General features: G+C 37.8%; 1 protein-coding gene and 1 non-coding gene across 5 annotated transcripts in view; both read left to right on the top strand.

Annotated features, from left to right (window-relative positions):
* The window catches only part of Rab3-GEF (Rab3 GDP-GTP exchange factor), a 304,714-nt gene that overhangs the window by 3,734 nt on the left and 277,381 nt on the right, over nucleotides 1–23,599 (top strand). The window lies entirely within an intron of this gene.
* Nucleotides 20,826–20,965, top strand: LOC137251535 (U4 spliceosomal RNA). Its single transcript, XR_010953280.1, has one exon. It is a non-coding gene; the product is annotated as a U4 spliceosomal RNA (small nuclear RNA).

The following is a 23,599-nucleotide window of genomic DNA, read 5'->3' as shown; positions in this document are numbered from 1 at the left end:
TTCACAGAGAACAGTTACCGTTATAGAATCTATGCTCCTACCAAATTTGAGAAGGATTGGTAAATTTTTGTTCGACTTATGGCAATAAAAGTATTCTAGACAAACTAAATGAAAATGGGCGGAGCCACGCCCATTTTGAAATTTTCTTTTATTTTTGTATTTTGTTGCACCATATCATTACTGGAGTTGAATGTTGACATAATTTACCTATATACTGTAAAGATATTAACTTTTCTTTTAAAATTTGAATTTAAATAAAATTTTTTTTTAAAAATGGGCGTGGTCGTTCTCCGATTTTGCTAATTTTTATTAGGCAGACATATAGTAATAAGAATAACATTCCTGCCAAATTTCATCATGATATCTTCAACGACTGCCAAATTACAGCTTGCAAAACTTCTAAACTACCTTCTTTTAAAAGTGGGCGGTGCCACGCCCATTGTCCAAAATTTTACTAGTTTTCTATTCTGCGTCATAAGTTCCACTCACCTACCAAGTTTCATCGCTTAATCCATATTTGGTAATGTATTATCGCACTTTTTCGAAATTTTCGTGGTTTCGCGTGGTTATTGTTCGATATCGTTCATTTTAAATAGTGATCTGAGATGAGTGCCCAGTAACCTACATACCAAATTTCATCGAGATACCTCAAAATTTACTCAAGTTATCGCGTTAACGGACAGACGAACGGACGGACGGACATGGCTCAATCGAATTTTTTTTCGATGCTGATGATTTTGATATATGGAAGTCTATATCTATCTCGATTCCTTTATACCTGTACAACCAACCGTTATCCAATCAAAGTTAATATACTCTGTGAGCTCTGCTCAACTGAGTATAAAAATGGCAATATATGTATAAGATTTTAAGGCTGATAGATGTCTCCGAAAAAGTGCCATATGTGAGTCATATTCAGGGTCATATCATATATGGAAAAAGGCTCATATCGGACGACCACGACGAGAAGGAATAGCATTCATATCGGACTCCTAAATGAGTTCATAAAGAGCGTAAACGCTTCAATTTTGGACTCCTTTTTGATTCCTTTATGCCTCCGAATGTTTGCTGGGTAGATATAAAATAATAAACAAAATAAAATATGTCGAAATATCGTTTACATTAAAACCACACATACAAATCTTTCATAATAACAAAATAATTTTTCAAGTAATTACACATATTTAAACTTAGTATCCGCATCAAAAGAAAAGTCTATATAAAAAACGCTCGAAGAAAATTTTATTTCTCTCTGTAGTACCCACCCCTTAAGAAAGCTCTTACGCTTACTGTTACTTTTTTCTAAAGATTTTTAAGCAGACATACACAGGGGAGCCCCAGTTTTGCCAAGAAACATATGTGTGTCTCATTATTTCTTGAGCAACGACCCTTTTAGAACAAATTCGGGTAAATAGCAGTGATAAAAGTGACTGCATTTATGAGTTTTTTTTTACTGAAATTGGCAATTATATTTGAGCACAAGTGTTCTTTTTCTCTTGTTTAGTATATTCTCTTGTACTTGAGTGCATTTTCAATTCCAATATGTAAATTTTAATAAATTTTCTTCCGAGTTAATGCTTAAAAATATTTTTGTGTCTTGCAAAGAAGTGACGCCCTTCATATATGTAGATCGAGGAAATGTCAAAACTTGGTCACTACTACTTTCCACACAAAAAATATTAACGAAGTTTTTTTGAACGTTTTCTTATAAAGTGGATTCGTAGCTAGTCTTCTTCTTCATTTTTTCTATGCGTACGTACGTCTAGCGATCAGCGTTGTTTAGTGATTTGAAGCTTTCATGTTTTGTCGATTGTCCCGCAGCCAACGACTTGTGTCCAGTTCTTCATATAAATATATATTATGTCAAGCTTCGAATAAGCTTTCGCGTGTAGTGCTTGAAAAATTTACCGCATAACTAATATTTCTACTACGTTTTATTTCGTCCTTTATTACACTTTTGCTCTTCCAACACTGATCCCAACCCAATGACGAGACCACGGTTGCCACACCATGTTTTCATTTGGGACCAAAATTAACGGAAAAAAAGGACCAAATTTTTGTTTTATTTTATTGGTATATATCGTATTCGTTGTAAAATACAAAACCTTAGGATGTTTCCATGGTTTTCTATATAAAATTTTACTGGACATAATAAATACTTTGGTATTATATTTTCACATTTCTAGAATAGGTGTATGTCGTTCACCAACCTAACGTTGTGAACCTAGATTTGCTCACAAAGCTTTTAGTTCCAGCAATATGTTGTTGGTTGCAATGAAATAAAATGTATAGCGCAGTTAGGTTTTAGTAAGGAAGGCTTCAAAAATTTGCGTTCTGGTCGAACTATGTGGAAAACTCAGTAGAGCATAAATGAAACTAAGCAATTTTGTTAGTTCTATTTCTATAGATGCTTACTTTTTCTCTTAACGTTTAAACTTTATATCATAGCCTAGATTCAGTACGTGTGAGTTTTGATACTTGGCATCAGGGGTTAATGCTAGCACCTACAGGGATAATTTTACACAAAATATTTCTTCCAAAATTAAATCTCTTTTGCATTTACTTCAAAAGCTGAATATAAAAATAAAATTTTTTAATCGCATTCGTTGTACATCTATAAAGTTATCGCCTTCAAGAAGTATTTCTGCCTTCCAGTTAAAATATTTCTTGTTCTGGGTGAGAAAGATTTAAATATCGACGTGCCTTCACAAACTCTCAATATCTCTCGGTAGACTTGAATTAAGTAAGTGGCAAGTACACTTAATATAAAATAAATTAGTTTCATTCTTTTACTTAGTTTTCAATTCATTAAACTCCACGCTTCATCAGTTGCAAGCCTTTGTCAAATTTCTTAGAGGCGCAAGTGCATTTGAAATACGCACTTATAGCTCTACTAGTGACAAAAATCTAAGTGTTTAATAACTGATGGAAATATCTAGTCATTCTTATTATAAATATTAAACAAGAGTTTTTTTCATAAGTCGGCTGTTTCATCAACAATTAACGTCAGTGTGTTTGCCAACCCTTTTCTTTTTAATGTAAATTAAATTTAAAGTAAATTCAAAATTATATGTGGGTTAACGAATGTGCTGCAAATTTTTTGGGCAATATTGTGAATTTTTACCTGAGTGAAAAAGAAAGAAAAGTACCAAAATCGTGGCAACTGCCTAAAAAGAGCCAAAATTGAAGAAAATGGACCAGTGGACCAAATGGGGTTGGAATGGTCCAGTTTTGGTCCAAATGGACCCAAAGTGGCAACCGTGGACGAGACACACCGCCTTACATGCGATGAGGCTTTACATACATACATAAAGAGATAGATATGTATGTATTTCATACACACCCCTTTTCTATTGAAAACTTTTGGGGCGCTGAAAAACAACCATGTCATTGAATTCATTGCAGGAAAAAATCAAATATACCAACATTTTAGGGACAACGTGAGTTTGCTCACATTGTTTTAAGCAAGTTTTTGTTTCTTCCTTTGCTAGGGTAAACGTTTTTTACTTGAATGTTTATTACAAAAGTTACTTACAATTTATTTTGCTCCTCTACTGAACTCAGCTGAGGATTTTAACTTTGTTCTTGTATTTGTTGTATTTTTTACCTGCCTGAATAAAGGGATCAAGCAAATTTCCCGAAGCTTTTTGATTAATTGGAGCATTTACACATGGAATTTCACCAAAATTGTAAACTTTCGTTTGTTTTGCTCATTGTAGATAGACGTTCACTATAATTCCTCTTTTGTTAGCTGAGCACAAGCGCTGTTGAGAAGTATTTGAAATTTAACAAGTAAGGAAGGCTAAGTTCGGGTGTAACCGAACATAACATACTCAGTTGAGAGCTATGGAGACAAAATAAGGAAAATCAATCTGGGGTAACCCTGGAATGTGGTTGTATAACATGTATATCAAATGAAAGGTATTAAAGAGTATTTTAAGAGAGAGTAGGCCATAGTTCTATGGATGAACGCCATTTAGGGATATCGCCATAAAGGTAGACCAGGGCTGACTCTAGAATTTGTTTGTACGATATGGGTATCAAATGAAAGGTGTTACTGAGCATTTTAAGAGGGAGTGGGCCTTAGGTCTATCGGTGGACGCCTTTTCGAGATGTCCCCATTAAGGTGGACCAGGGGTGATTCTATAATGTGTTTGCACGATATGGGTATCAAATGAAAGCTGTTAATGAGTATTTTGAAAAGGAGTGATCCTTAGTTCCATAGGTGGACGCCGTTTCGAGATATCGCCATAAAGGTGGACCAGGGGTGTCTCTAGAATGTGTTTGTACGATATGGGAATCAAATGAAAGGTGTTACTGAGCATTTTAAGAGGGAGTGGGCATTAGGTCTATAGGTGGACGCCTTTTCGAGATATCGCCATTAGGGTGGGCCAGGGGTGACTCTAGAATGTTTGTACGGTATGGGTATCAAACGAAAGGTGTTACTGAGCATTTTAAGAGGGAGTGGGCATTAGGTCTATAGGTGGACGCCTTTTCGAGATATCGCCATTAGGGTGGGCCAGGGTGACTCTAGAATGTGTTTGTACGATATGGGTATCAAATGAAAGGTGGTAATGAGTATTTTAAAAGGGAGTAATCCTTAGTTCTATAGGTGGACGCCTTTTCGAGATATCGCCATTAGGGTGGGCCAGGTGTGACTCTAGAATGTTTGTACGATATGGGTATCAAACGAAAGGTGTTACTGAGCATTTTAAGAGGGAGTGGGCATTAGGTCTATAGGTGGACGCCTTTTCGAGATATCGCCATTAGGGTGGGACAGGGGTGACTCTAGAATGTTTGTACGATATGGGTATCAAACGAAAGGTGTTACTGAGCATTTTAAGAGGGAGTGGACATTAGGTCTATAGGTGGACGCCTTTTCGAGATATCGCCATTAGGGTGGGCCAGGGGTGACTCTAGAATGTTTGTACGATATGGGTATCAAACGAAAGGTGTTACTGAGCATTTTAAGAGGGAGTGGACATTAGGTCTATAGGTGGACGCCTTTTCGAGATATCGCCATTAGGGTGGGCCAGGGTGACTCTAGAATGTGTTTGTACAATATGGGTATCAAATGAAAGGTGGTAATGAGTATTTTAAAAGGGAGTAATCCTTAGTTCTATAGGTAGACGCCTTTTTGAAATATCGCCATTAGGGTGGGCCAGGTGTGACTCTAGAATGTTTGTACGATATGGGTATCAAACGAAAGCTGTTACTGAGCATTTTAAGAGGGAGTGGGCATTAGGTCTATAGGTGGACGCCTTTTCGAGATATCGTCATTAGGGTGGGCCAGGGGTGACTCTAGAATGTTTGTACGATATGGGTATCAAACGAAAGGTGTTACTGAGCATTTTAAGAGGGAGTGGACACTAGGTCTATAGGTGGACGCCTTTTCGAGATATCGCCATTAGGGTGGGACAGGGGTGACTCTGGTATGTTTTTGTACGATATGGATATCAAATTAAAGGTATTAATGAGGGTTTTAAAAGCGAGTGGCCCTTAGATGTATATGTGAAGGCGTTCTCGCGATATCGACCAAAATGTGGACCAGGTGATCCAGAAAATCATCTGTCGGGTACTGCTAATTTATTTATATATGCAATACCACTAACAGTATTCCTGCCAAGATTCCAAGGGCTGTTGATTTCGCCTTGTAGAACTTTTTCATTTTCTTCTACTTAATATGGTAGGTGTCACACCCATTTTACAAAGTTTTTTCCAAAGTTATATTTTGCGTCAATAAATCAATCCAGTTACCATGTTTCATCACTTTTTTCGTATTTGGTATAGAATTATGGCATTTTTTTCATGTTTCGTAATTTTCGATATCGATAAAGTGGGCGTGGTTATGGTCAGATTTCGCCCATTTTTTATACCAAGAAAAAGTGAGCTCAGGTAAGTACGTGGGCTAAGTTTAGTAAAGATATATCGGATTTTGCTCAAGTTATTGTGTTAATGGCCGAGCGGAAGGACAGACGGTGGACTGTGTATAAAAACTGGGCGTGGCTTCCACCGATTTCGCCCATTTTCACAGAGAACAGTTACCGTTATAGAATCTATGCTCCTACCAAATTTGAGAAGGATTGGTAAATTTTTGTTCGACTTATGGCAATAAAAGTATTCTAGACAAACTAAATGAAAATGGGCGGAGCCACGCCCATTTTGAAATTTTCTTTTATTTTTGTATTTTGTTGCATCATATCATTACTGGAGTTGAATTTTGACTTAATTTACTTATATACAGTAAAGATATTAAATTTTATGTTAAAATTTGAATTTAAAAAATTTTTTTTTTAAAAAGTGGGCGTGTTCTTCATCCAATTTTGCTAATTTTTATTTAGCACATATAGAGTAATAGTAGTAACGTTCCTGCCAAATTTCATCATGATATCTTCAACGACTGCCAAATTACAGCTTGCAAAACTTTTAAATTACCTTCTTGTAAAAGTGGGCGGTGCCACGCCCATTGTCCAAAATCTTACTAATTTTCTATTCTGCGTCATAACGTCAACCCACCTACCAAGTTTCGTCGCTTTATCTGTCTTTTGTAATGAGTTATCGCACTTTTTCGGTTTTTCGAAATTTTCGATATCGAAAAAGTGGGCGTGGTTATAGTCCGATATCGTTCATTTTAAATAGCGATCTGAGATGAGTGCTCAGGAACCTACATACCAAATTTCATCAAGATACCTCAAAATTTACTCAAGTTATCGTGTTAACGGACGGACGGACGGACGGACGGACGGACATGGCTCAATCAAATTTTTTTTCGATCCTGATTATTTTGATATATGGAAGTCTATATCTATCTCGATTCCTTTATATATGTACAACCAACCGTTATCCAATCAAACTTAATATACTCTGTGAGCTCTGCTCAACTGAGTATAAAAAGACGACTAGCTCACACCTGCAACCAAATATAGTTATTGCTCCACGAACCCACTTTTTGATATAGGCTGAGAGAGTAATATAGATATACATAAAAATTTAAACCCAAAACGCTACTCAGACGATCACATTATTTCTGGTAACATTGACTGTTCTGCTTGAATTTCATGTTTTGCAGTTAAATTTTCATGTTTCCAGTGGATCTTCGCCCTCGTACGCTCTTATAATACATTCTACATTGAAGTTCTGACAACGAATTATCTTAGCTTACCCCTCTCATAACATACCTCGAGGAGTTTAATCATCTTTCCAGAGAGCTTGACTCAATCTTCAGACAGTCTGGATGACGGATTTCAATTCCTCAGTTTTGATGTGCAAAAGTTCGGTTTAGTGGTTTGATCCACTTTGGCAAAAGTTGGACCGGTTCAACCGTTTTATAGAAGGTGGTAAATAAATCACTTACTAGTGCATTGCAGTCAAAATCCATGTATAAGGAGCTTGTTAAAACGCTTTGAAAATACGAAGTGGATTCATTTTCCAATCTCTTTCTCATTAATCTAGACGTTAGACGATTATAATCACTTTTCGAATTCAATGCGAATTGGAAATGAGCTTTTACGCCCAATTTTCTATTTCAACCGCAATAAATATTCTTTGGGCTTTAAGATTTAGTTAGGTTTCGTAAAAGAAAGGTGAAGTAAAATTTATTGCAGATACATATTTCTATAATTTAAGACGTTTAAATGAAAATACTTTTTTGTCTTATTAAGAAAATTTGTGTGGGTATAAACAAGGTAGGTTAGGTTAGGTTGAACTGGCCGGTCAATAAAGACCTCACATAGACTGAATGTGTCCACAGTGTTACTAGAATTTGTTGGACGACCAAACAGAAGAACCCCAATCAAGTACCAGGACTAATGTTATAGAATAACTCCGTCCTCTTCACAAATACTGAAAGTTTTCTAGGACTTAGCTTAATTGCTGCCTCGAGATTTGACAACCCTGTCGCCTGTTATAACTGAAGCCTTGACCTGGCGAAAGCAGGACACGAACACAGAACGTGCTCAACCGTTTCTTCCTGCAGCTCACACTTCCTACACCTGCTGTTACTGACGAAGCCTTACGTATAACCATGTGACGCCAGAATGAAGTGTTCAGTTAGTATGCCCCGTGAGCCTTAGGTCTTCTTTCCTCAGAAATTTGAGCCACTTTGTGAGTCTAATATCGTAGGTTTTGCACATAATCTTAGAAATTTTGTTGCCCCGTGTTTTTGCCCACACTTTTCCTGCTTGACGGTTCAAATGCAACTCCTGTCTCCTTTCAATTTCTCCACAAGGAATTGGGACGTCTACCGTCGTTGCCAACTCGATGTTTTTATGCAGGCTTGATATGTGGCGTGCAACGCTGCTGTCGGGGCAGCTTTTAGGGCTCCCGTTATGCTAATCATTGATACGCTGCATACCCCAAGTTTTTTGGTATACGTACTTTTTGTGAGGCAGTACACCAAACAAGAACCCCATAGTAAAGTATGGTTTTGACAATTGCTGTAAATACTCAATGAGAGAGTTTTGGTGATAGGCCACACGTGTATACTAGGATCCTTTTGCATGCATACAGTGCCGCGGAAGCTTTCGATAATGGATGGTCTCGATCCATCGTCTATGTGAGGTTAAGAAACATATGAAAGAGTCTTTATTCAAGCTCTTTCGGGTTGTCAGGATTTTCTGGATTCCGATTAAATAAAAACGCTGCCGATTTATGCACATTAGCACATTATAACTAACAATTCATGTTTATTAAAGTTTAAAGTTAAATATAGGAAAATATGTGTGTTTAAATGAAATTAATTAAATGGTTTAATTTATTGAAAGTAAAATGAGTATTAGAATGATTTCTCTGCCCGTTGCCGAACCGACGTTGTTCACGGCGCGTTGTTCAAATCTAAACTGCCCTTTTGTCGCTGACATTGAGTAAGGGTTGCCAATTGATTATTATTCCATTTGAAAGAGTCTTTATTCAAGATCTTTCGGGTTGTCAGGATTTTCTGGATTCCGATTAAATAAAAACGCTGCCGATTTATGCACATTAGCACATTATAACTAACAATTCATGTTTATTAAAGTTTAAAGTTAAATATAGGAAAATATGTGTGTTTAAATGAAATTAATTAAATGGTTTAATTTATTGAAAGTAAAATGAGTATTAGAATGATTTCTCTGCCCGTTGCCGAACCGACGTTGTTCACGGCGCGTTGTTCAAATCTAAACTGCCCTTTTGTCGCTGACATTGAGTAAGGGTTGCCAATTGATTATTATTCCATTCATGTGCAGAGATGATGTATTTAGTAGGATTAATTACTAAGGTAGGGTCAGCCTAACCGTTGTATTATATTGACCATAGATTAGGTTGCCTTTATATTATATTGCTCGTATTCTTAGGATGACCTTACACATATGAGGCCACGAAATCAGTGGTCAAAGGCACGTCTCAGGGCGTTACCACCTCTGCTGCAGACGCTGGTAATCAACCAACTGCTCAGGCGGTTCAAAGAGGGGCGCGTAAAATTTATGTCATATGCAGAAGACGGTGCAGTTGTCATAAGTGGAAAATATTTTCCAACAATTAGCTATCTGATTGATCAAACGCTTCGGGATATACCTACCTGGAAATTTAACATCGGGTTGACTGCCAATGCGGTATAAAGGCCTGAATTGTTCTAAACTGGTAAGGCTTGCCCTTGAGCAGAAGCTTTCTAGACACTTACTTGTGGTTGAAGCTCAACGTGCAGATCAGAGGGGAAAACACCTCTGCGGTAAGTCATACATATGAAAGAATGTTGGGGTTTACGTTTTCGGCCTATTTTCTTCTCTCTCGTTAGGTACTTACAGCGACTGTCAAGCCTATCCTATACCAAGGTTTCCCTCTTTGATGGATAGCCACACATAAAAGAGTCTACCTTAGGAAATTAGAGGGGATCTGCAGGATATCAATGCCCAAAAATGAAAAATGCAATGAGACTGAATGACTGTGGACACCTTGGATACAGCGTATAGTACTGATCCCTTGTGCGCACTATGATAAGGATCTAATAGTCCAAATAGTGCTTATTGTTGTCACCTGGGGCCGAAATGGCACACGAAGCGACACCAGCAGACCCTACAAACAGATCACTGCGGTGTAGAAATACTGGAAGAAAGAAAATAAGCACTTGGCGTGATTTACTTCAACTGCAGGCCCTGGTAATCAATCAGCTGCTCAGGCGGTTCGAAGAGGGTTCGCTGCTTTAAGTTTGATGTCAAATATGACTTTAGCTTCGATTCGAATTTATGCTTTGTACGATATATTACAATAACGCTATTTTAAAAATAATTGAAACCCTAAACGTAGCTCACAAATAACACCAGTTAAATAAATTAGTTCGTTTTTAATTTCGCAGTGCTTGTAACTTAACACCAACTGAGAAGCGAATAAGCACATTTAAGCATTCCTTATTCTCTTTGTCTGTGCTTTCGTTTAGAGGTTTTGGAAATAATGCATTGCAAGGATTTTGTTGGAACGCTTTGAGCAGTTGTTGTATTCTCACAAGCACGCAATACATTCTCATAATATTCACTTCCGTCTTCGTCATTCATCATTGTCTCATACATATTTAGTCGTTCATTCAAGGCATTCAGGAGTTCGCTCATTCAAGCGTTTTATTGTTTCGGTACCAATGGAGTTCCTGTCTACGTATGTATGTATTCTGTGCATTAGATTGGGTCATATAAAATAATTTTTTTGAGACTCAATCCATACAATAACTTTAAACATTTTCAACTAAGGAAACATTTACTTTAACAATAATAATGACAAAAAAACATTCGAACCCATACATTTACTATAGGTTTATAAACAAAATGGGGTATTTTTATCTTTTAATGATCATCAATAACAGTACTTCGATATAATGTTTTCGATCTCTCAAAAATTTCCAACCCCTCTAATACATTGTAACGAATTTTGAGAATTTCTGCTTATTATGCAACTTCTGTTAACGTTCGAATCGCTGAACTGTCGAATAAATAACTCCAATGTTCAGTATGGCAAAATGGTCTTCATTTAGACTACTTTGGGAGTAGTACCTCACAATTATCTAGTACTTCACTAATAGCGTATTTAAATCAAACTGAACTGAATATCGCTTGCACCGCGCTGCTTTTACACTCTCAGTTATGCTCGTTCACCTATTTCTCCTAAGGTCTAGACTTTTCACGAACATGCCTTCTGGAACAGTTGTATCTCATACTTATTTTTTTTATGACTAATGCACCATAATTGCTGCCGTCGCAGCAACCGTGTGACCGTAGACTAAAAAACAGCCCCGGTTTGGAACCGTCGCCCACCCCGGCACCAATTTCGCACTACTTCAGGGTGGCGTTCCCATTTCCCATTTTTTAAGAGCCTACTGTTGTCCCTGCGTCCATGTTCCCGCTATTTGCTCTGAGTGTTCATTTAATCGCCACTGCTTCGCATGCGCATTTCTCTGCGCTCCCTCTCAGTACCCCTCAGGCGTGTCATTACTATAAATGCCATTTTGCTCACTGCAGTCCAGCACTCTTTCTTGTTGCACATATGTGATACTAAATTTCTCGTGGTAGGTTCCTCCCCAAAGACTCCATGAAAGGCGAGTCTTTCCTCGTGGAAATGGGGGCAGTGGAACATAACGTGTTCTGCGTTTTCTAACTCCGTGGTACACATTGGGCAATGAGGATCTTCCTCTATCCTACGCTTCCATAGATACTCTTTGAAACCGCCATGTCCACTCATTATTTGCGTGAGATGGTAGTTTAGTTCACCGTGCTTCCGCTCATTCCATTGAGCTACGTTCCAAACGCCCTTTACTCGAGGCCTCCCACCGTTCTTGCCACTTAGCTATTGTTTGTGTCCTTGCTCTTTTCTTGTCTTCTTCAGATGGTCGCTCGATATTAGTGTTATACAGATCGGCCATTTTGCTTGCCAGTAAGTCCACTGGGATTTTCCGGGTTAGAACTAGAATCGCGTCGTCGGACACCGTCCGCACTTGCTATTCTTAAAGAAGCAAGTCGGTACGCTGCTAATATATATTTTTGATAGGTCCGTTTAGATCCATACTACACTGGTGCTGCGCATAGTATTATTGAGCTGGTTACTGTGGACAATAGCTGACGTGTAGCTTCGCTCGGACCACCAATGTTAGGCGTTGTTCGCATAAGTGCTCCATTAACTTTGGTAATTTTTTCCCCCACCGCTCTGAAGTGCTCTTTGAAAGTTAACTTAGAGTCAATGTGCACTCCTAAGTATTTTAAGGAATCTTTTGAAGTGATTTGATGATCCCCGACAGTTAAGACTAACTCGTTCGCGGACCGTTTGGAGCTTACTAATACCACTTCCGTCTTTTGGCTAGCCAACTACAGTCCCGTATTGGTCAGCCATTCCTTTTTTTTGCTACGGCGTCATTACACAATGCTTGAAGCAGGTCCAGTTTCTTGGCCACTACTACCACTGCAATATCATCAGCATATCCCACAATTTACGTGTTTTCTGATAGATCAATCTTTAGCACCCCGTCATACATTACATTCCAAAGCGTTGGACCGAGAACAGATTCCTGTGGGACTCCTCCAGTGATTTTTTACTCTTTTGCTCCTTGATCCGTGTCAAAAAGAAGTATTCTGTCTTTAAGATAGCTACTTATTATTCTGCGTAAGTAAGCTGGCGTGCCGAAGCTCTGCAGCGCTGCGATTATCTGCATCCAGTTCGCAGTGTTAAAATCATTCTTGATGTCCAACATAATCAGTGCACAGAACTTCCTTTTATTTTATTATATATACGTTTATATACGCTTTATATTATACGCTCGAAAATCTTCCCTAGGGAATCCAGCATACAAAGTGGCCTATATGAGGATGGTTGGTCCGTCTGTTTACCACGTTTCAGCAATAGGACAATTCTTTGTCGTTTCCACGGGAGAGGGCACACGCCTTCTTGCATACAGGCTTTAAAAAGATCAGTAATCGCGGCTTTAAGGGCTATGTTTGGTAATTCGTCGGGTCCTGGGGATTTGTTATCAGCAAATCTTGTTGCAGCGTCCAGCACCTCTTGTTCTGTAATTTGCGAAATTTCCGTCCTTTCTAGATCCTCGCTTGGATAAGTCCACCGATCTTGCGCAGGGAAAAGTGTTTCAACAATAGTATTTATCAGTATCGGGCACGTAGGTTGCTGTGATATCGGTCCTTTAACTTTGGCCATCACAGTTCTGTAGGCTGATCCCAAAGGATCTAGGTCGACATTATCCAGCAGTTCCCTAAAGCATAACTTGTTGCTCTTTTTTATGGAATTTTTAAGTGCCTTTCTTTGTACGACATAGGTGCTGTGTAACTCCGCATATCGTGGTGATGAGCGTGCCCTCTGCGCTATTCTTCGTGCTTTGTGACATTTTCTACGCTCTTCCGCAATTTCGTCATTCCACCAATATACCGGAGTGCGCTGTACTTTTCCGCGACTTCTGGGCATGGCAGCATCACATGCCATACATAGCAACTTAGTGATTTGAACCGACTGGTCTTCCGCATGCGATTCTCGTACTATGGCGTCCTTTCAGATAATGTCAAATATTTGTGGGTCGAAAAGGTGCTGTTTCCATTTCCTACTTTGTCGATGTCTTGCTGCTACCGTTCGTGGAGTTTCGAGCAGCTCTACGCTAATAGCTTTATGGTCGCTGTGTGTGTAGACGTTGCTTATGGACCATTTTGCTCGTCTTGCTATTTCGCTGCTAGCGAAGGTGAGATCTATAATGGATCGTCTCGTACCTGTGTCGAAGGTATATATCCCTGGTTCATTTGGGAGTTCTAGCCTCAAAGAAGTAAGGCTTTCGAGAAGAACTCTCCCTCTTTCGTTGGTTCGTCTACTTCCCCACACAGTTGACCATGCATTGAAGTCTCCACACACTAAAAGCGGGTGTTTACCTCGTGCTTCAATGGTGATCCCGTATATCATGTCTGCGAACTCGGCAATGGTCATGCTCGGAGGGGCATAGCAACTGAAGACGTATATACCGTTGATTTTTGCCCACGTGAATCCTGCTACCGTTGGCGTCATATTTTCCTGTGGGAGAAATTTCCCTGGTGCCCAAATTGAGGCTTTCCCTGCCGAATCTGAGTGCCAACCCTGCTCCTGGTGATTTTTGTATTGTTCAGAAAGTACCAATATGCCATATCCTCCTTCATACTTATTTATTTAGCTATATACATGTATATCTGTGCTTAATCTTTTTCTTCTAGCTATATGAGTGTGTGTGTGTGAGGAACAACTTCTGCTTTTAGCTGATGATAACGTGATGTGAGACTGTTTCTCTTTCTTCTTCGCTCTTATCTGCTGACTACATATGTTTATGTGAAATAGTCTCTTTGCTTCAAGCTGCTGGCTATGTGTGTGAAATATTCTTCGTTGCCTTGCATGTATGTGTGTAAATGGCTTACTGTCGTTGTGTTTATTTACTGACAGCATAGTGATGTTAGAAATGCTAATATTTATTTATCTATTTCGTATTAATCTAGAAAATGTTAAAATTTTCGCACAGATTACAAGAAGACGTACTAGTATTTAAGCGTAAAACTAAAAATTAACTAAAAGTTTACGTATATAAATCATTTAAAAATGATATAAGTATGTATTTTGTGGAGGAAAAGTTCAGACCGACAGGATTTGAAAGCGTATTAAACTCTTTTTATGCTCTAAAGATCACAGCATTAGACGCGTAATTTGTTCCTACCGTGTCCAGCCAGAAAGTATCGTGATTCCGTAGACTCATCTGTGGGATGTTGAAACAAATTCTGGCTAGCAGAAATGGACAGTCAATCGCTCCATTTATTAAGTCAAAAACAAAGATGAGAGACAGAATAGAACGTCTGCTTTCTAATGACTTTAGGCTAATAAGCACACAGCGAATACTGTAAGAAGGAATCGGGTCATTGAAGTGCAACGACCGTACGGAAAATCGAACAAAACCCTTTGTACGCGTTCAAGCCGGGTAATGTGACAATTATAGTATGGTTTGTATGGATGAAAGCAGCATATTCTAGTTTAGATCGCACAAGAGAGGTTTATAGCAATTTTAAAGTGTAGGGATCAGTGAAATCAGAGCTAATACGTTTAATGAAGGCAAGTGTTGAATATGCCTTCGCAATTATGTAATTCAAATGTGTTTGAAACAAAAATTTACAATCGAAAGAACACCAAGATCAGTAATTTCACTTAAAGTGGATAGTCGAAGATTATCGATTTTATACGATGTGGGAGCGGACAACGAGACTTTGAGTAGCACATATGCACATATATCTCTTGCATGATTATATCTTCTGGGTACCTTCCCTGAATGGACTAGATTGGAAGTAACTTTCCTTAAACTACATGAATAGTATGAATTTATGTGCAAAGCAATGCCATGATATTTTATTTAAAGTCCAAAAAATAAAACGTTGACCTAAACTGAGGAAAACGTTTCCAAAAAAATTTTTTGTTTAGATTGAGACACATTTTTTACTATATACATATATATGTACATTGTGGATAAAACAAGTGTGATATCTTATCCGTAAACTGCCTGACAGAATGTTCATCATGGGTTCTTTTTCGTGTTTTGACAGGATGCTCAATATGGCGGCGCATACGGCCGGCTATTTGCAGTGGATGATAGGAAGAGATACAGGATGAGACCACGATAGTTACTTTAAACATCAGGTGATCGGTTATATATGTCGAAGATATCACACTTGCCTTATCCACAATGATGACAAATGCAAAATGTAACCAATACATTGACTGCCATGGTGGTACATTTTTTATAAAAAAATAGTTTCACATCACTTTAAGCAATTTTTTTAGTAAATCCATCTAATTTAGGCATAATTTTTCCACAACACACAAGATTTGTAAAATTTGATGTGTTCTCCCCATTTCATTCGCCTAACACCAATACGCAGATTTTGACAATCTGAACAAATGTATGTTGTTGCTGTAGATATGAGCCAACCGTATAGTTGAACCATGGCCGGTCTTCAAACAAATTTTGAAAAAATTAAAAAAGCAACATAATTTCTTATCATTTCACGAAATATTAAGCAAAATATTTATTAATATATTTATTATATATTAAGTAAAATATATCTATCTGGATCCCTTTATACCTGTACAACCAACCGTTATCCAATCTAAGATAATATACTCTATGTGAAAAGCACGCTGAGTATAAAAATAGTTTCACATCACTTTAAGTAATTTTTTTAGTTAATCCATCTAATTTAGCGCAAAATTTTTCCACAACACACAAGAACTGCAAAGTTTGATGCGTTCTCTCCATTTCATTCGCCTAATACCAATAGGCAGATTTTGACAATCTGAACAAATGTATGTTGTTGTTGCTGTAGAGATGAGCCAACCGTATAGTTGAATCATCGGCGGTCTTTGAACAAATATTGAAAAAATTAAAAAAGCAACATAACTTTTTATCATTTCACGGAATATTAAGTAAAATATTGTAATAATTTCGGGGAATTCCGATTATTATGCACCTTCTCCCAACGTTCGTATCGCTGAACTGTCAAATAAATAACTCCAATATTCAGTAATATAATATGGTCTTTATTTAGTCTACTTTGGGAGTAGTACAATTATACTTCAATATGACGTACTTCACAAAAGCGTGTTGAATTCCAACTGATTACTGATTCTTCAGCTTGCGCTGCTTTTATACTCTCGGTTTTCTCGTTCACCCATTTCTCCTAAGGTCTAGTTATTTCGCGAAAATTGTGTTCGAGAGTAATTGTATCTCATTCTTATAGCCATATGCGTGTGTATGTGTAAGTAACTACTTCGGCTGATGACTACATGTGTATATGTGAAATATCTCTTCGTTGCCTTGTATGTATGTGGTTATGTACTAACATAGTGCATAGCATGATGTTAATATTCGCCACAATATGAATAATTTACCTAAAACCTGTTGGCATTTACAAAATTGCTATAGCTACTAATACCCTAATAAATTTACTTTTCTACTACAATTTTTGCTGAATTAGTCCCTGCTTTTCTTGTTGCGTAGCGTAAAGGTAACCCGTCTTAATTTTTTTAATTCTGAGGGTGTCTAGGCTCGGCTGGCATTAAAGAACACTAGAGGGATTAAACTACGGTGCTCAACGAAACAATTTGATTGCTACTATAAAAAATTATCGCAAAATATTGATATTCCAGAGAAAATGCTCAATATTCGAAATAGGATAAACTTTTGCCCCCTTTTTTGAAGATTGATAAAAAAAACAGAAGGCGTATCGGGTTATATGGATCACGGAATGCACAAATTTTCGCTCAAACGATAAAAATTAAACCGCCAATCTTAATATATAAAAATCACGTGTCACTATGTTTAACCGCTATGGACTCCTAAACTTTTGTACCGATTTTGAATTTGTTTTGCACTCCGTGTGTAGTTCGATCTAACTTGAAATATAGGGATAGTTATATCTCAGTTTATAGTCGCAATATTATTTTATTGCAAATTTTTTTATTTTTTTATACGTAATAATAAAATGTTACGTATACGCACCGGAACTCACATTTTCAGGTAGTGCTGATATACTTCCGTGTAATTGTTTGGGGTTTAATTAAACAACGTGCTTATCAATAAAAATATTATAGCGAATGATATCAAGTATAGCACATCACCAGGCCCGCAGAGAAGGTGAGGGGGGTGGGATTAGCTCCGGGCCCGGGGTTTCTGAGGGGGGCCGCGATTTAGAGGTACTATGACATTTTTTTTAATTCAGGAGAGTCTTTAGTTGCTCCATGTGCAATTTTTAAGCCGAATTTCAAAAGCAACGAAAATCTGCATTTCGTTTTAATATTATAGTGAAGTGTGAAAAATAAAAATCTATATAGATAAAAAGAAATGCTAAAATGTGTGTTAGTTGGTCGCCGGTGTTTGAAGAGATGCGTCCGTTGATTTTGTTCAAACTTTCACACAAGTTGCGTAAACTTCACGCGGTGGTTACTACATAGGTTTGGTTGCTATCGACATACATGGTCTCGAGATATAGGCCGAAACGTGACCCCGATACCCCTAGAATGTGTTTATAGAATATGGATAACAAATGAATGCTGTTGATGAGTGCTTTAGTACCGAGCAATATATTATCCAGAGACGGACTGGGGCTGGGATTAGGACTAGGACTGGGACTGAGACTCGAAGTGGGACTGGGACTGAGACTCGGAGTGGGACTGGGACTGCGACTGGAACAAAATACATACCACCCTCTGGGACAGGCAATGAGGGATGCAGAAGAATGAGAAGAAATTGAGAGGAGAGAAAAGAGAGAAGGAGATTGAGAAAGAGATAGAATGAGACGAAGATGGAGATAGATGAAGCGAAAAAACGGAGGGAGGAGTGAATAAAAGGATTAGGAAAAAGTGAAGATTCAGACGGAAAAAGCTTATTAAAATGTATGCAGATAGGCCAAATTTAGGGCAGAACAACGTCTGCCGGGCTTCTAGTCTTTTTATAAAAAAGAATTCAATTAGTTGTCGCAAGTTCGTATGTGTCAATAATCCGAAACAGTTAACGAAAGTTTGCGCTGCTAATGCTGATATTGAATTTGCTTTATGCTGGCTAGAAAAGTTTCTGAGGAAAAATTATAATACACCACGTCGTATGAGTAACATTAAATGGATCTTCCTTCAATTGCATTTCAAATGATAAAATTTCCTAATCTGAAAAAGCGATATGTACACATGTGTGCGTATAAACTGATATACGATGTTTCTTGGAATGCTCGATATATAAATCTAACTATCGTGCAGCGGACTTGGGTACAATCTTTGTTTCCCATTCTAGCAACGCCATTAGTTATTGGTCGCGACTGCCATGATGGGGTTGTAGCATGCTACCACACCGAGGATACTATGTTCAAGTCACGGGAAAAGCAGCACCAACAATGTAGAAGAAATAGTTTCAATTAGAAAAAGCTTTTCTAAGTGGGCACTGGTTTGGCAAATATTTTGAATGTATTTCTGCCATGAAGAGCTTTTCAGTGAAAATTCACCTGCCCTGCAGCTGCTGCTTGGAGTTGGAATTGTAGGTCCCGTCCCGCCAATTTGTAAGAAACATCAAAAAGAAGCACGACGCAAATTAGAATCGGATGTAAATTGCGTATACTGCTACACAAGTAATTTTTTCAGTTACACTCTTTTTAGCCGGCCTCTCGGGATAGGACTTTATTAACGACTTCGTTGAGATAAGGCATTTTTAACAAAACTGTTAAGTTACGACCTTTCTATTAATATAGGTCGATATATAAGAGCACACGCTGGGTATATAATATTCGGGTTCACCCGCACAGAGACTTTCTTACTTGTTTTTTTTTTTTATGTCACGCCTTGCACAGTGACGATGTGCATAGCGCATTAATGTAGCGAGGCAGCTATCAAGGCTTGGGTTCAACGATAGTGCGATCGGGGGTGGTCGGTGAGTGCCTGACCTCGCTTGCGATTGCATCGAACTATTTTTAGATTAATATTATCTGGTTTCCAGGCCATAGTGATATCCTGCGCCACTGTCAAGCTGCATTAGTACAGTTGAACCGGATGAAGACAGCTGTAGGGATTTCGGGATTCCGCTGGCCTCCTGTGGGTAGACCACTGCATAGATGGGCCTCGAGTCAGCTCAGCAAGCATTTAGCGGGCACCGCATCTTGCAGGTGGTTGGAGTGGGTTTCAAGAGGTGCCGAAATAATTGGGGTTCTGATAGAACACTGTCCAATGGAAATCCATGCGGTACACCCCAATATACTGGAAAACCCATTCATCTGTAGCTGTATGAAGGATGATGCGGTGGAAACGTCGAATCACTTTATGCTTGATTGCCCAGCTTTTTCCAGAACTAGGCAAAGTATTTCGGTGCAACTAACTCCCTTTAGAATCCCTGTTTCGTTCGCCATTGAGTATTTTCCAGATAATTGCATTTATTTTGATATCCAATACTATTGCTGATTTATAAATTCTGGTATATCGTGTGGTATCGCAGGCTCATGAAAAAGCGATATTACAAATGAGTGCTGCAATTTAAAATTTCATCAGTCTCTAACTTCTACTTGCTAGCTTGTTTAATTATTATTGTTTTCTTCAGTAATAATAGTAAAGTAATAAATGGCGTGCAAAGTAAAACTGAGAAATTGAATTTAGAAATGAACATCGTGGATTGCAATGAGTCATCAATGTATGAAATGTGTTAATTCAATCCTTTGCAGTTGACATATGGAAAATATATGTAATATACTTAAATTGGTGTATATATGTATGTATCTATGTATAAGTTTATCTCGTTAGTGCTTAAATTACGCCCATACATTTTCATTCAATTGCCGCCCACTCACTTGGGAATTATGCAATATATCCCAATTATATATTTACTTTACAAATACGTATTGTATAACATGCATACATATGTATATGGTAGAGCACCGCACTTGCTTGGCACATGCCTCAGATTCATACCCCGCCTAGGACAGGATAGTTTAAAAGACTATAGAAATTTGTTCGGCTTTACACTGTAAATCTAGCCTGTCAGTACGAAAAGATTAACATTAATGAAAGGATCGGCCCGTAAAGTCCATAACATAAGAAATATTAAGCATCCTAGTATACATATAAATATACAAATACATATGTATGTATGTACATAGCTGACTAACTTGCTGGAATTAATATTTTAATCACCTTTGTTGGACAACACGCAATGTTTGCCTTCGGAGACTAATTAAAACAATCACCCTCTTTTATTAAGCTGAACGCTTACATATACATACATAAGTATATACTTATACACATATTTATATGTTTATTTTTGTAACCTAAGGGGTATGAATTACATTATTGAGCAGAGGCGATATCGTAATCAATAAAGATCTGCTGAAGTGCGATTATTGCTAGTTGAAAACTTTAACCAATACCCCGCAATGGGGACGTGAAATATCGTCCACTACGACAATTTTTTGAAGCCAGAGAGGGCTAATTATTTAGTACAACGGTTTAATAGTTGTGTTTTTTTTTTTAAGTAAAGTCAAATAATTAAAAGAAAAACTTTAATTATTAAAAATTTGATAAAAAAATTAATAAATTTCTTAGAAAAATATTTTTAATAACAAAGCGCGCAATTTAATTAATATTTCGAAGAAAGCTAAAAATAACATTAAAAAAATAATAAATAAAAGGCTTAATCCTGATTTTGCTAAGCTAAGGTCCTAGGTTAAGTTACGCGTTATAACCGACACAATTTAACTGATCCTTGATTTAATTGTTAATTAATTTTAAGTTAATTTGTAAATCTAGTCAGTAAGGTTTGCTGCCATTGACTTAATAAATATGCAAATGAATATGAATATAAAAAATTATACAATGGCCACTGGTCGTGCACGAAGTTCTTGAGCTATTCGTGCTAGGAGCTCTTGTGGTGGATATATATTAGACTGGGTTGGTCCCCATACAAAAAAAAAGTTGCTAATGCCCGCCCCTAAATTTAAAGATTATGTTGAGAGTTGATCCTTCGAAATACTGCCGAAAAGGTTTTTTCGTTGTAACTTGGTTATTTGATGTCCGATTTTTAAAATTAATATGTTATTATTTTGGCCTTGAGAAGCTTCACATTTCCGTTTAATGTCCTTTTAAGCTATGAAGTCGTTTTCACATGATTAGGTCAGCTAACATAATTTGACCCCCCCCCCCCCCCCCCCCCCCCCCCAACGAAAGTACTTAAAAATTCAAGAAAATGTTGCTTTGAAACCATATTACTAAAATAATAAATAAAGAAGTTATAGCACTTTCAATATTTATTGCAACTGTTATTTTACCTGATTCTTATTATACTTAGACCTGAAACTCATGATATTTTTGGAGGAAAAATTGCAGGATTTGCATTGAAAAGTTAATAAAGATATGCCAAATATTATGAATAGGGGAAGTCAAAGTAAATAAAGGAGTCAAACCTGTTGTTTCGTATTTATAATAATAACGCAAAATCAACTTTTTTTCTGGGTATTGGACAAAACCCACTTTTTTGTAGAGATTGAGGCTTAAGTAAACAAAGTACTATCTCCGTTTTTCGAACTTAGCCTCCAAAAAATAGATATCGGCTTACGAAGTTCGACATTCTACATTTCGAAACTTTATTTTTTAGTTAACGCGTTCAGCAAATTGAAAAAGTAAAGGCGAAAAGTCAGAAGTCAGTCTGAATTTTCACCTCATATAATAGCTGTGTTATTACGCCGGCAAATAATAAAATGCACGAATATGCTAAAAACTCGTTTATTCAAATGGCAGCAATTTACGATTACAAATTTTGATTTTGTAGTTTTAATATCTATAAAAACATATTTTATAGTACATAAAATGGTATTATTGAAATTAATTCACTTACTTATTCGTGCTTCCTCGGTATTCGTTCGTGAAAGAGTGAAGCCAAAGGAAGCCGTTGAAATTAAATTGAAATAAAATACAGAGTTGCATAGGAATGCAGTAAAACATATATGAAAAGTATTAAATTCTTAAGCTAAAGCTGCTAGTCCACGACATCCCGCCCCCCGTGAGCCGAAGGAGGGCATGCTATCTGAGGTTCACTACGCACGTCTAGTACTGCCAACTTTGACGCTGCTCTCTTCAAGATGCCATTTGAAGTTTTTATAAGTGCTGACCTTACTTGACCGTCTGCAGCTGGGTATACTTCCCGCACCATTCCACGCCTCCATTCGCCTAGATTACCGTCACTATCACAAATGATAACCACATCACCAACCTTTATAGGATCGACCCTCTGGTACCACTTAGTGCGTCGAGTGAGATTAGGCAGATATTCGTGAATCCACCTGCGCCAAAACGTCTGCTTCAGTTGTTGTAATATTCGCCATTGCTTCCTTAAACAAATTGTAGTCGAACTTGAAGGAGTCTGGATGTAGCTACGACATCCCAAAAGGTAATGGTTGGGTGTCAGTGGATCGGAATCACTACTATCGATTGACAAATGCGTAAGCGGGCGAGAGTTAATCAAATTCTCAGCTTCGATGAGTAAGCTTTGCAAAGTTTCAATTTGTGGAGCTACTTCTTTCAGCGAAAATGCCAACACGCGTTTAACACTCCTTACCATGCGCTCCCAAATACCGCCAGCCGATGGATCTCCAGGTGTATTAAAAACCCACTCAATACCACGTCGAGCACACTCATCCCCTATACCTTCTGCGACATCCAACCACTCAATTTTGCTGGCTCCAACAAAATTCGTTCCTCTGTCACTGCGTATGCGAACTGGAACACCCCTGCGATTAACGAAGTTTCGTAGACACAAAATTACAGCATCGGTCGACAAGTCCTTGGCAATCTCTAAGTGTATAGCTCTTATTGTTAGGCAAGTAAATAATGCTACCCACCTCTTCTCACGACGTCGACCAATTGAGACCATGACTGGTCCGAAGTAGTCAAGACCGGTGTACGTGAATGGCCTTACGTAAGGTTCAAGTCGATCAGCTGGCAATTGACCCATTAGCGGATGTCTCGGTATAGCTGCTGAATTCGTGCAAAACTGGCATTCCTTTTTTACGGATTTTAAAAGAGTTCCGACGTTCGGTATCCAGTATTTAGCCCGAATCGCACATAT

This window comes from Eurosta solidaginis, chromosome 4 (genome assembly GCF_040869045.1).
Source record: "Eurosta solidaginis isolate ZX-2024a chromosome 4, ASM4086904v1, whole genome shotgun sequence".
Lineage (NCBI taxonomy): Eukaryota > Metazoa > Arthropoda > Insecta > Diptera > Tephritidae > Eurosta > Eurosta solidaginis.
Note: the sequence above shows the minus strand (reverse complement) of the source record. Positions and strands in the feature narration are given on the sequence as shown.